This window comes from Myotis yumanensis, unplaced genomic scaffold (genome assembly GCF_028538775.1).
Source record: "Myotis yumanensis isolate MYYU_CA2020_CCGP unplaced genomic scaffold, mMyoYum1.0.hap1 SCAF_3, whole genome shotgun sequence".
Classification (NCBI taxonomy): Eukaryota; Metazoa; Chordata; class Mammalia; order Chiroptera; family Vespertilionidae; genus Myotis; species Myotis yumanensis.
In genome coordinates, this window is record NW_027223754.1 from 104,399,118 (window position 1) to 104,413,620 (window position 14,503).

The 14,503-nt window shown below is 38.7% G+C and overlaps 1 protein-coding gene and 1 pseudogene across 1 annotated transcript in view; both read left to right on the forward strand.

The window, feature by feature from the left end:
* FREM2 (FRAS1 related extracellular matrix 2) overlaps positions 1–14,503 on the forward strand; it is a 377,463-nt gene that overhangs the window by 30,505 nt on the left and 332,455 nt on the right. The window lies entirely within an intron of this gene.
* LOC139005147 (serine/threonine-protein phosphatase 2A 56 kDa regulatory subunit delta isoform pseudogene) lies at positions 3,289–4,942 on the forward strand (annotated as a pseudogene).

Below are 14,503 nucleotides of genomic sequence, written 5' to 3' on the forward strand. Positions count from 1 at the left end.
ATGACAGCTGTTTTTTTAAAAACTAAGCAAATCTTTTTTTTTTTTTTAATATATTTTATTGATTTTTTACAGAGAGGAAGGGAGAGAGATAGAGAGTTAGAAACATCAATGAGAGAGAAACATCGATCAGCTGTCTCCTGCACATCTCCCACTGGGGATGTGCCCGCAACCCAGGTACCTGCCCTTGACCAGAATCGAACCTGGGACCCTTCCGTCCGCAGGCCGACGCTCTTTCCACTGAGCCAAACCGGTTTCAGCTAAGCAAATCTTTTATAGATAATTAAAATATCATAATCTCATATCAAATATTTATTTGCGGTATATATTATATAACTCAAGAATATTCCATTCTATGTTTTTAAGTTTGCTCTGGATTGCTGGGAAAAATGAAAGGTGGTATTAAATGGTCTAGTTACTCTAGTACATAGTTACAATTGGTATAAGTCTATATATGCTAGAACCTCAGAATACAATGGCTCAGGATCAGATGTAAAACTTACTTGCTAAAGAAAGGCTTCCTGTTCATTTATTTATTGAATTATTCAATGTGTATTTTTAGAGCATTTATTTAGATCTAAGAGAATAATGAACATAACAGACATGATCTCTAACCTTAGGTTTTGATAAATACAGATGATGAAGCAGTAGACAAATAAAACATTTATACATTGTTTAAAATATTATGGAGTTTATCACTAAATCCAAGATAGAGATGCAGCTGTCTGGAAAGGCCTCTGGAAGGGGTATTTAAGATTAGACCTTAATGAAGCTGTGACAGGAAGAGAAGGAAGAAATGTTCTCAGCATAGGGAACAGCATTTGTGTGTTCAAGTGACCAGAAGAGCACCATCATACCTGGAGCTCAATTAACAAAGCTGAGAGAAGCACAAGAAGATGCTGGCGAATTAACCTGGAGCCTAATGGTACAGAGCCTTATAAAGCCATGACAGTAATTTAGATTTTGCCCTGCCCCTGCAAGTCATTGTAATGAAGGGATTAATATGCTCCAATTTTTATTTTAAGGTGACTCTTGCAGCTGTAGAGAATCAAGGGGAAGTAGAAAGGGGGAAACAAACTAACATGAGACTGTTACAGTAAGACATATGTAATAGGGAAAGAAGATGACCAACTTGTATAATTTTGAATTTCAATCTTTAGGACTTATTAATAGACTAGAGGCCTGGTGCATGAAATTCGTGCAGTGAGGGGGTTGGTCCCTCAGCCCAGCCTGCACCCTCTCGTAATCCGGGACCCCTTGGGGGATGTCCGACTGCGGCTTTAGGCCCGATCCCTATGGGCCTGACCCGCAGTCAGATATCCCTCTTGTAATCCAAGACCACTGGCTCCTAACCACTAGCCTGCCTGATTGCCCCTAACCACTTGCCTGCCTACCTGATTGCCTCTAACCACTCGCCTGCCTGCCTGATCACCCCTAATCATTTGCCTGCCAGTCTGATCACCCCTAATCACTCGCCTGCCTGCCTGATCACCCCTAACTGCTTGCCTGCCTACCTGATCTCCACTAATCACTCTGCCTGCCTGATTGCCCCTAACTGCGTCTGCCTCAGCCCCTGCTGCTGTGGCTTTGTCTGGAATGATGTCTGGAAGGTCGTTCAGCTGTCTGGTCTAATTAGCATATTATGGTTTTATTATTATAGGTTGCATTATGGAGTAAGGAAAAAAGGATAATTTGAAGATATTTTGGGTTTCTTGGCCAACAAAAAATGGTAGTACCATTGAGATAAAAAAGACTAGGAGATCCTGGAAAATATTTAAGGGAGGAAATTAAGAGACCAATTTTAACATATTAATTATTAGATGTCTTTGAAATATGTAGACAGGAAAGCCAGCCTATTGAGCACACTTAGTTAGGAGCAGAGCTTTTGAATTAGAACTGGAACAAATACTGATTCTGCCTCTTGCAATAATTGGTGATGTGACTCTGAGCCAAGTAACTGAACCTTCCTTAGCCTCAGTTTCATTTGTAAAGTGGAACAATAATAGTGCCTAGCTAATAAGGGTTCTTTTGAACATTAAATAAGTTAGTTCATGGAAATAGGATGATTCACACAGCATAGTTCCTGTTACACAGTAATGACTGTGCAGGTAGCTACTGCTGCTTTTGAGGCGAATACTGTGAGGGTTTCCAGAGCTTTTCATTTATTTTATTTTTTATTTTACTTCTCTTGCTTATTTTCCCTCTGTTTTTTCTCTTCTCATTTTCTTCCTTTGTTCTTCCTTTCTTTTGTCTTTCTCACAGTAGCTGTGTATAAAGTTTGACTATTTGTTTATTTGTGGAGAGAAAGGATATACAGGGATACAATTTGACAATAATGAACACTTCTGTAATGCTGAGTTTAAAGGCCACAAATGATACAGAAATTATTTCATTGCTGGTTGTAGCTAAACTAAGATTTTAATAAATCAATAATGATGGTGAAATAATGGAAACACTGTATCTCTTGAGCTTGGTTTGCATGTTTGATTTCTACTTTTTAATGATGGAAAGTATAAATTTTGTAGGCTTGATGATTAAATATTGTAACTTGCTTTTATCAAATATAGCACTCCAAAACATCTGCAAAAGGATAAGATTGATTTCATGTCTAATACACTGAGCCAAGCAGAGTGAAGACACTGATAAAATACCCTGTTTGTTCAGGTCTTGGAATCACCTATATATTTAGTATATAGAATGCTGTAGTCACCCCAGCTGATAGATGTTTTAATTAGTCAATATTATAAATATAAAAGCAAATAAATAAATGCAATTTAAGAAAATTAGTAATTTATATAACAAAAGAGCATATATTTTAAAATTCTCCGTTTATATATTTGGAAAGTGGTTGCTGCAGATATGTATATTACTTTTAACATGTTCCTTAAAAGCTGAATATTGCTTGTATGAATGATGTGAAGTAAACAGATACTTCTTAATTTCATATAATAAAAATGTAAAATCATGGCAGGCCAAGTGCAGCCGAGCAAAGCCGGAGCCAGAGTGGGGCCGCAGGAGCCAGGCCTGTCCAAATAGACCGAGTTGCCATATAAACTGAGGAAGGAGAAGGCTGCCCCTCTTGCCAAAGGCACTACCAAGCCCAGCAGCTCAGGCAAGGATAGTGGAGGCGAGAGCTCTGAGGAGATGAGGAAACTGAGGCACTGAGAGACTGTTATGACTTTCAGTTAATTAACAGCAGTGTCAGGAGTCAAACCCAAGCAATCAGGCTCAAGTCTAGCCGCAGCTGCAGCCCCAGCCTCAGCCTCAGCCCCAGCCTTAGCCACTGTCATCCAACAAGCATCCCAGCAACAGCAAGCCACGCATCATGCAGCTCAACAAAATCAGGAGACCTCCAGATTGTCAAGAAGGAGCAACAGTAAAGCTCCTCCTGCTTCTATTTCAGCAAGAATCAGGAGTTGCAGAAGTTTACTGCCCTGAAAGATTCACCAAACCATGAGTAGAAAGCTATTTATCCAGAAGCTATGTCACGTCCTCTTTGACTTTGTGTTAGACACACTCAGTGATCTCAAAATCAAGGAAGTGAAGTGGGCAGGACTCAAGGAAATGATGGAGTATGTTACTCATAGCCACAATATTATCATTGTCACCGAGGCCATTTACCCTGAGGCTGTCAACATCTTTTCAGCAAACCTCTTCCAGAGACTGCAACTTTTATAACATTCTGCTGGGGCTGTTTGACCCAGAGGAAAATGAATCTACCCTGAAAGCCACCTGGCCACATCTCCAGCTCAAATATGAGTTTTTTCCTATGTTTCATTGAGTCTACTGATTACCAGTGAAACAGCCAAGATGTACATTGACCAGAAACTTGTTTTTGCTCTGTTGGACAGTGAGAATCCTTGAGAGCAGACTTTCTGAAGACCATCTAACACCAAATCTATGGCAAGTTTTGGGGTCTTTGGGCTTATATCCCTAGGCAGATCAACCCCATATTTTATAGGTTCATTTATCAGACTGAGCATCACAATGGGATTGCCAAGCTCCTGGAGATCCTGGGCATCATCATCAGTGGCTTACCTTTTCCCCTTAAGGAAGAGCACAAGATGTTCCTTATCCATTTCCTGCTTTCCCTTCACAAGGTCAAGTCCCTGAGTGTCTACCACCCTCAGCTAGAATACTGAGTGGTACAATTTCTGGACAAGGACAGCAGTCCTCTGAGCCAGTGATTGTGGAACTTCTCAAGTTCTGGCCAAAGACCCACAGCCCCAAGGAGGTGATGTTCCTGAATGTGCTAGAAGAGATTCTGGATGCCCTAACTCTCAGAGTTCAGCAAAGTGATAGAACCACTCTTCTGCAAGCTTGCCAAGTGTGTCTGCAGCCCACATTTCCAGGTGACAGAGTGTACTCTCTATTACTGGAACAATGAGTACATCATGAACCTGATAAGTGACAACGCTGCCAGAGTCCTTCCCATCATGTTCCCTGTAATCTACAGGAACTCTAAGATAAGTCCATGGACTCATCCATGGAACAAGACCATCCATGTAGTCATCTATAGTGTCCTGAAACTATTTATGGAGACGAATCATAAGCTGTTTGAAGACTGCACACAACAATACAAGACATAAAAACAGAAGGGCCAGTTGCCAATGAAAAGCTTGATCTGTGACAAAAAATCGAGGAGCTGGCTTAATCCCCAGTATCCCATGTTCCAAGCTCTATCACCACTTCCTCCTCTGTACTTGATGGAGACAGAGACCCCACAGCAGAGGACATCCAGCTTCTGATAGGGACAGTGGACACAAAGGCCCTGCAGATGCTAAAGGACATCAAGAAGGAGAAACTGGAGGAAGTGGCTGCTTTGGAGGAAGTCAGAGCTCCCCCAGGACATATATGCCATTAAGGCACTAGAGCAGCGGTTCTCAACCTGTGGGTTGAGACCCCTTTGAGGGTCGAACAACCCTTTCACAGGGGTTGCCTAAGATCATTGGAAAACACATATATAATTACATATTGTTTTTGTGATTAATTCACTGCTTTATGTTCAATTTGTAACAATGAAAATACATCCTGCATATCAGATATTTACATTACGATTCATAACAGTAGCAAAATTACAGTTATAAAGTAGCAACAAAAATAATTTTATGGTTGGGGATCACCACAACATGAGGAACTGTATTAAAGGGTCATGGGATTAGGAAGGTTGAGAACCACTGTACTAGAGGCTCACAGCAGAAAGAAAAGTTCTTAACTGCCTTCCAGAGGCTCTCTGATGCCCTCATCTTCCCTCCACAGGGCCACAGTCCATTCAGAACTGGAAATATGCCCTAGCCATCCACCCTCTTCTCCCCACTGGATTACTTGGGACAAGGTAGTCCCTCTCTAGCTACTCTAAGGAGGGTGATGCAGCACTTGAAGCAGGAACACTCACAGAGTGGTTCCTCTTTTCTCCTAAATGTGTTCATGCCTCCCTGTGCCTAGTACAGACAGGCTGAGCACTGAGATGCTTAGTGCTCAGACAACTGAGGATACCTGTCCTTCTCCTGCTCCTAACCCCATGGTTATCTAAAGCTGCTCTGAGAAATACACAGAGAAATACATATATTCCTCTCCTCTTTTCTTCATTCTCATTTGAACTCCAGGGATCTCCTTCCCTCCTTCTCCTGCAGAGACACACAGGGAGCAGCAGGAGATTACTCTCACCAAAGTTATGTTGAGCCCCAATGGCCCCTGAAATCAGTAGCTAGAGGGGAGCCAAACCCCAACAGCACAAGGGGCCCCCACCATTTTTTAATATGAATCCACGATAAACTATTGAGTTAATTTTCCTGCATTTAAAATAGGATTGAACATGTCCCGCACAGAGAGATGAAATCCATAATACTGCATTTGTGTGACTCGTGTCCTTACATTTTGTCTAGTATTATTGTCGATTACACTGTCGTCTCTGAGTCTTAATGCAATATCTGTTCCCTAGCCTTTTTCACCATGTGGGAAAAGAACAGGATATGCCATTGCATCTAATGTAGGAAACAGGATATTGATTAGTTTCATTTGAGTGGCATTTGGATTATTGGGATCTGGTTTACAATGAATGAGCAAGTCCCTTTCAAAAGGAGGTTCTCCATCTTCGTTTCTGAATATGACAGCAACCTCGGTTACACGGGGAGAATTATATCTACCCGGGTCACTGTTGCGATCGTATTTAATCGCCATTGTTACTTCTGTGGGAGCAATACCTTTTGCTGCTGCTTCAGATTGGGCTTCCTTTTCTACCTCATGTAGCATCTTGTACGATTTTGTTAACTCATTGATTTCATGCATGAGGTTGTTGATGTTGATCATGAGTCTTTCTGAGCAGCCCTGGTTTTCTGGTATTGCTAATCTTTTACTTGTAGCTTTGGCTGTATCCAAAATAGAGAGTTGAGCAAACTTCTGAGAAACACCATCCGAAGGATGTAAAGTTTCAGTACGGTGTTAAACTTGTCCATGTATTCTAAAACAGTATGGCCCATATCCTGATGGTGATGCAATATTTGCACCCATGGAAGCAAAAGCAAAAGAACTATTTATGGAACAAATATTTTCTATGAAATTTTTACTGTCATAATCTTCGTTTGTCATTAATCTTTTTAAATACTCTGGGTAATCTGGAAAATATATATCATTTGGACAGTCTTTCCCTTTGCTACAACATTGAGTAAATTTCCCATCGGATGGTTTTTCATCCGAGAAATTTAGTGATAGGCAAAATTCACATCGAACAGTCATTCCACCACAACTATGTTCAAGGATTGCATCCTCATGTACTCCATTTTCGCTGAGAAGGCAGTTTCTACCAGAATTGGTAGTAATTGTTGATGCCTGTTCTCTCGACATATTCTGTTGTCACCACCGCCTTCTTTCAACTTCAAAGGCACGTTGGTCTTTAGACATTTTCTGTCGATAACGCCAGTGTTTTTTGGCATCAGAGCAACGTTTTTCCAATAGCTGGTGTTCAGATAAATCCTGTTGTAGGCGCCGCCTTCTTTCAAGATCAGACGCACACTGCTCTGCAGACACTTTCTGTTGATAACGCTGGCATCTTTTGGCTGCAGAGCTACGTTGTATCAATAGTTGTTCTTTAGACATAGTCCCACCTCTTTACTGCCACAGTCTGAGATGCAGGTGAATGAGAGTCCTGGCTATCAGGTGGCTGAGAGCTGTCTGACCAATGGCTGATTCTGACTGATTCTGTGGGGGTGGGACTTCCTTCTCCCTGCTGTCAGTTTCCACAGCTGTGATGAGGAAGCTGGGGTGAGAGAGGGAGCCACACCCTCCAAGCCGCCCTCTCTCTCGCTCTGCTCTATGTCCAGCGGTCTTTTGCTCTGCCAAGTCCTCCAAACCTCCCGCTCTCCGCCGGCAAGGTTCCAGGAGTCCACAGGCATGGCGAGGCATGGGCGGCCACGCCTCCCCAACCATCAAAAGTCACTGGAGCCCATGGCCACAGCCGCTTGTTGCCTCCTGGGGCACTTGACACCTGCATATGCAAATTAACCGCCATCTTAGTCTGATGATTTGCATAGTCACTCGGATTGGCCTGTGGGCTTGGCTGGTGGGCGTGGCTTGAGCATGGCAGAGGGATGGCTAATCTGCATGTTTCTCTTTTATTATATAGGATTGGTTAACAATGTGAGCTCTTCTAGGCATTTTGGCCTTGAATTCTGACTCTGAAAAGTTTTAAATAATCTTTCTGAAAACCTATTAATCACTACAGTTTCATTCACCATCTTAACAATCAGTATACCAGTTTGGGACCCTTTATATTACATTTGTGTTCATAAAGCTTTTCCACTGTAGAAGCTGGGGTATTTTTTGCTTGTTTGCTTTGTTGTTTTGTTTTGTTTTGTTTTGTTTTTTCATATTAATTTCTCCTTTTTCAATGCTGAGTCTCCACTTGGCACTTAGAGGAAGGTCAATAAATATTTGTGGAGTGAAGTTATGAATAAATGCTGAACATAAAATAACTGTTGGTTTCTATTTTCTCTTAAATTTTTATGTGAAATAGTTGAAAAGTCAAGAAAGGAATATAAAGAAAAGTAAAATAGTCTTACCAGGTAAAATAAATGAAAAAATAAATGGAAGCTTGTGTTTACTTTTAGATAGTTTTCAAACACACATAGGTGTATAAGAACATATAATTTCCTAATATTCTTTGCACAGACTTTTATAGTGATATCAAACTTTTTGCCTTGTTTATTATAAAAGAGTTTCTCTTAGGTGTTTATGCATAGTTTTGTTTTGGGTTTTGAGTTTTAGCGTTTAGATATTTCAGCATTTTTAGATGCTGCCATTTCTTTAACTTCATTAATATAGTAAGCATGCTGAATCTTATTACTTTATGTTCTAGACACCATTGAGAATGGGATTTTATATGCTTACCTTAATAGACTCACTTCACTCCCCTTTTTTTGCATCATTTTGAGAAAACTGAGACAACCACCAATCTCCTTCCTTTCAAATCCCATCTCCATCTCAAGTATATATATGGTAAAAGTCAGCATCCATAAGAATAAAGTTGAATAAACAACACTTGATATCTGTTTAATTTAACTTGGGAGAAAGATAACACTGTAAGAGATAAAGTGGGTTAGCAAAGCACTTTTTATTTGTTTTATTGATTTTTTTTTAGAGAGAGAGGAAAGGAGAGGGAGAGAGAGAAACATTAATCAGTTGCCTCCTGCATACACCTCTACAGGAAGACTGAGCCCACAACCTGGGTATGTGCCCTGACTGAGAATATAACCAGCGACCCTTCAGTGCATGGGATGATGCTCAACCAACTGAGCCACACTGGCCAGGGCAACAAAGCTATTTTTATATTGGAGCTTTTTCTATGTGATGTTGCTGAATGATATAATAAAGTGAAAGTCTCTAGAAACAAATCAGTTATTTTAAAGATGTTCATCTTTATAAGTCCCTGTTTCACCTGCTTCATTAAATAGGCACTTTGTGGATAGAGGTAGAGAATGTGGTGAAGACCATGTGTTGTGGAGTCTTTAGAATTAATGATACTTAAAGCATTTAATTTTGAGATTTCAGAGACAGGATTGTTTTTTTAAATTAAATTTATTGGGGTAATTTGGATAATAATATTGAATAATTTTCAGGTGTGCAACATTAGAATTTCACATTTGTACTCTATAGTGTAATCCCCACCCAAAATCTAGTATCCTTCATTACCGTATATTTTACTCCCTTTACATATTTCACCCTTCCCTCATTTCCTTCCACTCTGGTAACCATAACTTGATTGTCTGAATCTGTGACTTTGTTTTGTTACGTTCTTAAAGTTATAATATGTTGATCAAATCACTTATTTATTATATTTATGTACAGATAGCTTTAAAAAGTCTCATTTATTAAATTAAAAATTATTTTAGAATTTTAAAGCAATTTTTTCCTATTGAAAAAAATGAAATGAGTTTATGTAATTATTATGTATTATAATTATGTAATTATAAAGTAAGAACATTTTATACTTTATTACTTTCATAAATATTGAGAGTGATCACAAACAGTTTTAAATACATTAGCATATCTTGTAGATATCTGAGACTTAGAGTTAAGGAATTAGATGTAAACAGGCCAGACAGGGAAACTATATATACATATATATATATATATATATATATAGAGAGAGAGAGAGAGAGAGAGAGAGAGAGATAAAAGACTAAGCGACAGGCCGACAGGCCAAACAGCTGGTAGTTATGACACACTGACCACCAGGGGGCAGACACTCAGTGCAGGAGTGGAAACCACAGGCATGGAAACATGGAACAGACTGATGAATCTCAGAGGGAAGGGGGGAGGAGGAAGGGTGGGAAAAGATTAACCAAAGATCTTATATGCATATTAGGGGCCCGGTGCATGTATTTGTGCACCCGTGGGGTTCCTTGGCCTGGCCTGTGGGGATTGGGCCGAAACCAGCTCTCCGACATCCCCCAAGGGGTCCCGGATTGCAAGAGGGTGCAGGCCAGGCCGAGGGACCCCACTGGTAAAACCATGCACTGGGCCTCTAGTGATGTACATATAATACAGGTTGTGGTTAAGGGCTTTTCTGTAATATTCTGTAAAACATATTTCCTCCTTGTTATATATTTACTTCATCCTGGGTGATTGTATTACTTGACCTATGCCTTTTTGTTGTTTTGTTATTCTTTTAAAATAAAATCAGCATTTTATTTTATTTTTAAATTAAATTTATTGGGGTGACATTGCTCATCATGATTATATAGGTTTCAGGTGTGGGTGTCTATGTTACAAGATCTGTATATTGCAACATCTGCCCACCATCCAAAGTCAAATCTACTGTCACCATTTGTTAGGACATCCTTCTCCCCCCGACCCCCTTCCCTCTTGCAACCACTACACTACTGTGATATTTATGAGTTCAGTTTCATATTTCAGATAAGAGTGAAATTGTATGGTTCTTAGCTTTTTCTGACTGACTTATTTCACTTAGCATAATGTTCTCGAGATCCATCTATGTTGTTGCAAATGATGCAATTTCATCCTTTCTTATGGCTGAGTAGTAGAATTCCATTGTGGTGTATATTTACCACATCTTCTTTATCCAGTCCTCTATAACAGGACACTTTGGTTGTTTCCATGTCTTGGCCACCATGAGTAATGCTGCAATGAACATAGGGGTATATATATCTTTGCAAATAAATGATTTCAAGTTTTTCAGGTATATACCCAGGAGAGGGATTGCTGGGTTGTATGGTAGCTCTATTCTTAATTTTTTGAGGAACTGCTGGATTGCTTTCCATAGTGGTTGTACCAGTCCACATTCTCACCAGCAATAAATGAGGGTTCCTCTTTTTTTACAACCTCTCCAACCTTTATTGCTTGTCTTGTTGATAATGGCCACTCTAACAGGTGTGAGGTGGTATCTCATTGTAGTTTTGAATTGCATTTCCCTAATTGCCAGTGAGGTTGAACATCTTTTTATATATCTACTAGAGGCCTAGCACACAAAACCATGCGCGGGTAAGGTCCCTAGGCCTAGCCTGCGATCAGGGCCATCTTCCACCTACTCGCCAGTCCCCAGTCCCGCCCTGCCACCACCCACCTGGTTCTCCGTGGTTCTGCGTTCACCATGCTGCGATCGGAGCCTGCGGACCGGAGGGAGGGACCAAGATGTCGGCCATTCCGTCTGCTTGCCACTCCCTAGTCCTGCCCCACTGCCACCCACCCAATTCCCTGTGGTTCCCCATTCGCCATGCTGCGATCAGAGCCTGTGGGCCGGGGGGAGGGACCAAGAGGTGGTCAGTGCACCTTGAGCGGTTGTTCTGGTCATTACGCCATTATGGTCGCTGGGCTTTTATTATATCAGATTAGCTGTTTGTATGTCTTCTTGGGAGAGGTGGATTTTCAAGTTCTCTGCCCACTTATCGATTGGGTAGTTTGTTTGGTGATGAATTTTATGAGTTCTTTATATATTTTGAAATTAAACCTTTCTCAGAGCTACTGTTTTCAAATATCATCTCCCACCTGGTTGGTTGCCTCTCTGTTTTGTTGTCAGTTTCTTTTGCTGTGCAAAAGCTTTTTAGTCCCATTCATTTATTTTTGCCTTTACTTCCCTTGCCTTTCAGGTCAAGTTCATAAGTTGTTCTATATGACTAAGGTCCATAAGTTTGGTACCTATATTTTCTTCTATGTAACTTATTGTTTTGGGTCTTATATTTAGTCCTTTGATCCATTTTAATTAATTTTTGTACATTGGGACAAACTGTAATCCCATTTCATTTATTTGCATGTGGCTTTCCAGTTTTCCCAGCACCATTTATTGAAGAGACTATCTTTACTCCATTGTGTATTTCTGGCTTCTTTGTTGAAGATGATCTGTCCATATATATGTGGTTTTAGAGCTGGGTTGTTTATTCTGTTTCATTGATCTATGGGTCTGTTTTGCTACCAATACCATGCTGTTTTGATTATTGTAACTCTGTAGTAAAATTTGAAGTCAGGTAGTGTGATACCTCCAGCTTTGTTCTTTTTTCTCAGAATTGCTTTGTCCATGCAAGGACTTTTGTGGTTTCATATAAATCTTATGCTTTCTGGTTCTATTTTTTAAAACAGTGACATTGAGATTTTGATGCAGATTGCATTAAATCTGTATATTGCTTTGAGTTAATATGGCCCTTTAACTGTGTTTATTCTTCCAATCCATGAACATGGCGTATTTTTCCATTTTGTTGTATCTTTTTCAATCTCTTTTAAGAATGCTTTGTAATGTACAGTACAAAGAAAATTTAATTTAAATTTATTCATAGGTTTTTCACATTCTTTGTTAAGTTTATTCCTAGGTATTTTATTCTTTTGGTTGCAGTTGCAAAAGGAATTTTTTTTCTTTTCTTTTTCTGAAGTTTTGTTGTTAGTATTCAGGAAGGCAATGGAGTTTTGCACATTAATTTTGTATTCTGCAACTTGACTGTATTTGTTTATTATTTCTAATAGTTTTTTGGTGGAGTCTTTAGGGTTTTCTATATACAGAATCATGTCATCCACAGAAAGTGACAGTTTGACTTCTTTCTTCCCTATTTGGCTGCCTTTTATTTCTTTCTCTTGCCTTATTGCTCTGGCTAGGACTTCAAGCACTATGTTGAGTAAGAGTGGGGAGAGTAGACATCCTTGTCTTGTTCCTAATCTTAGAGGAAAAGTTTTTAGTTTTTTTTTGCCATTGAGAATGATTTAGCTGAGGGTTTATAATTTATGGCCTTTATTATGTTGAGGTACTTTCCTCTATTCCTATTTTATTGAGTATTTTAATCATAAACGGATGTTGTATCTTATCAATGCTTTTTCTGCATCTATTGACAAGATTATATGATTCTTATCCTTTCTTCTGTTAATGTGTGTAATACATTGATTGATTTGCATATGCTGAATCATACTTATGACCCTGGAATGAACTCCACTTGATCATGATGTATTATTTTTTGGATGTACTGTTGTATTCTATTTGCTAGTATTTTGTTTAAGATTTTTATACCTGTTTTTCATCAGAGATATTGTTCTGTAATTTTGTGTGTGTGTGTGTGTGTGTGAGATCTTTGCCAGGTTTTGGTATCATCCTATATTGGCCTTATAGAAAGTGTTAGGGAGTATCACCTCTTCTTCAATTTTTTGGAAGTGTTTGAGAAGAATAAGTTTTAATTCTTTGAATGTTTGGTAGAATTCACTGGTGAAACCATGTCATCCTGGACTTTTTTTTGGGGGGGAGGTTTTGATAGTTGTTTCTGTTTCCTCACTGCTAATTAGTATATTTAGATTTTTCAATTCTTCATTATTTAGTCTAGGGTTTTAGGAAGGTTATATATTTCTAGGAACTAATCCACTTCTAAGTTATTAAATTTGGTGGCACATAGTCTTTCATAATATTCTAGTATGAGTCTTTGTGTAACTTCTCCTTTCTCATTTATGATTTCATTTTCATGGGTCTTTTCCTTTTTTTTCTTAGTGAGTCTAGCCAGGGATTTGTCAATTTTATAAATCTTTTCAAAGAACCAGCTCTTTGTTTTATTGATTTTTTTGTATAGTGTTTTTGTTCTCTATTTCATTTAATTCTGCTCTAAATTTTATTATTTTCTTTCTACTGCTGACTTTGGGTTGCTTTTGTTCTTTTTCTAGTACTTTAACATGTGATGTTAGGTTGCTTACTTGGGATTTCAGTTTGATAGGCCTGTAATGATATAAACTTCCCTCTTATTACTGCTTTTGGTATGTTGTATTGTCATTCTCATTTGTCTCCATATATCTTTTGATCTCATCTTTTATTTCTTTTTTTACCCAGTCATTTTTTAGTAATATATTGTTTTATCTCCACATATTTGTGAGTTTCTTTACTTCCTTTTTGCAGTCGATTTCTAATTTCAAGGCAATGTGGTCAGAAAATATGCTTGGTATAATTTCAGTCTTCTTGAATTCGTTGATGCTAGTTCAGTGACCCAACGTATTTTCTATCCTTAAGAATGTTCCGTGTGCAATGGAAGAGAATGTATAATCTGATGTTCTGGGATGAAATGTTCTGTAAATGTCAATTATGTCCATTTGGTCTAGTGTTGTATTTAAGGCCAATATTTGTTTATTGATTTTCTGTTTGGTTGATCTGTCTAGATCTGTCAATGGAGTGTAAGGTTTCCAAATACAGTTGTATTTTGATCTGTTTCTCCCTTTATTTCTGTGAGTAGCTGCTTTATATATTTTGGTGCTCCTTAAAAGTAAAGTTATCATTTGTTGATCAAAATATTCAGTTGTACCTCTAATTTTCAAGATTATGAGATTGCTGAAATATTTTGTTCAAAAATTATTTTTATGAGTTTCAAGATATTTTAGTTTCATCTCCAAAATGTTGAAACCATATTTATTTCTTTATTTCTATATGTTTTTTACAATATATTTTTATTGATTTTAGAGAGGAAGGGAGAGGGTGAGGGAGAGAGAGATAGAAACATCAATGATGAGAGAATCATTGATTGGCTTTCTCCTGCATGGC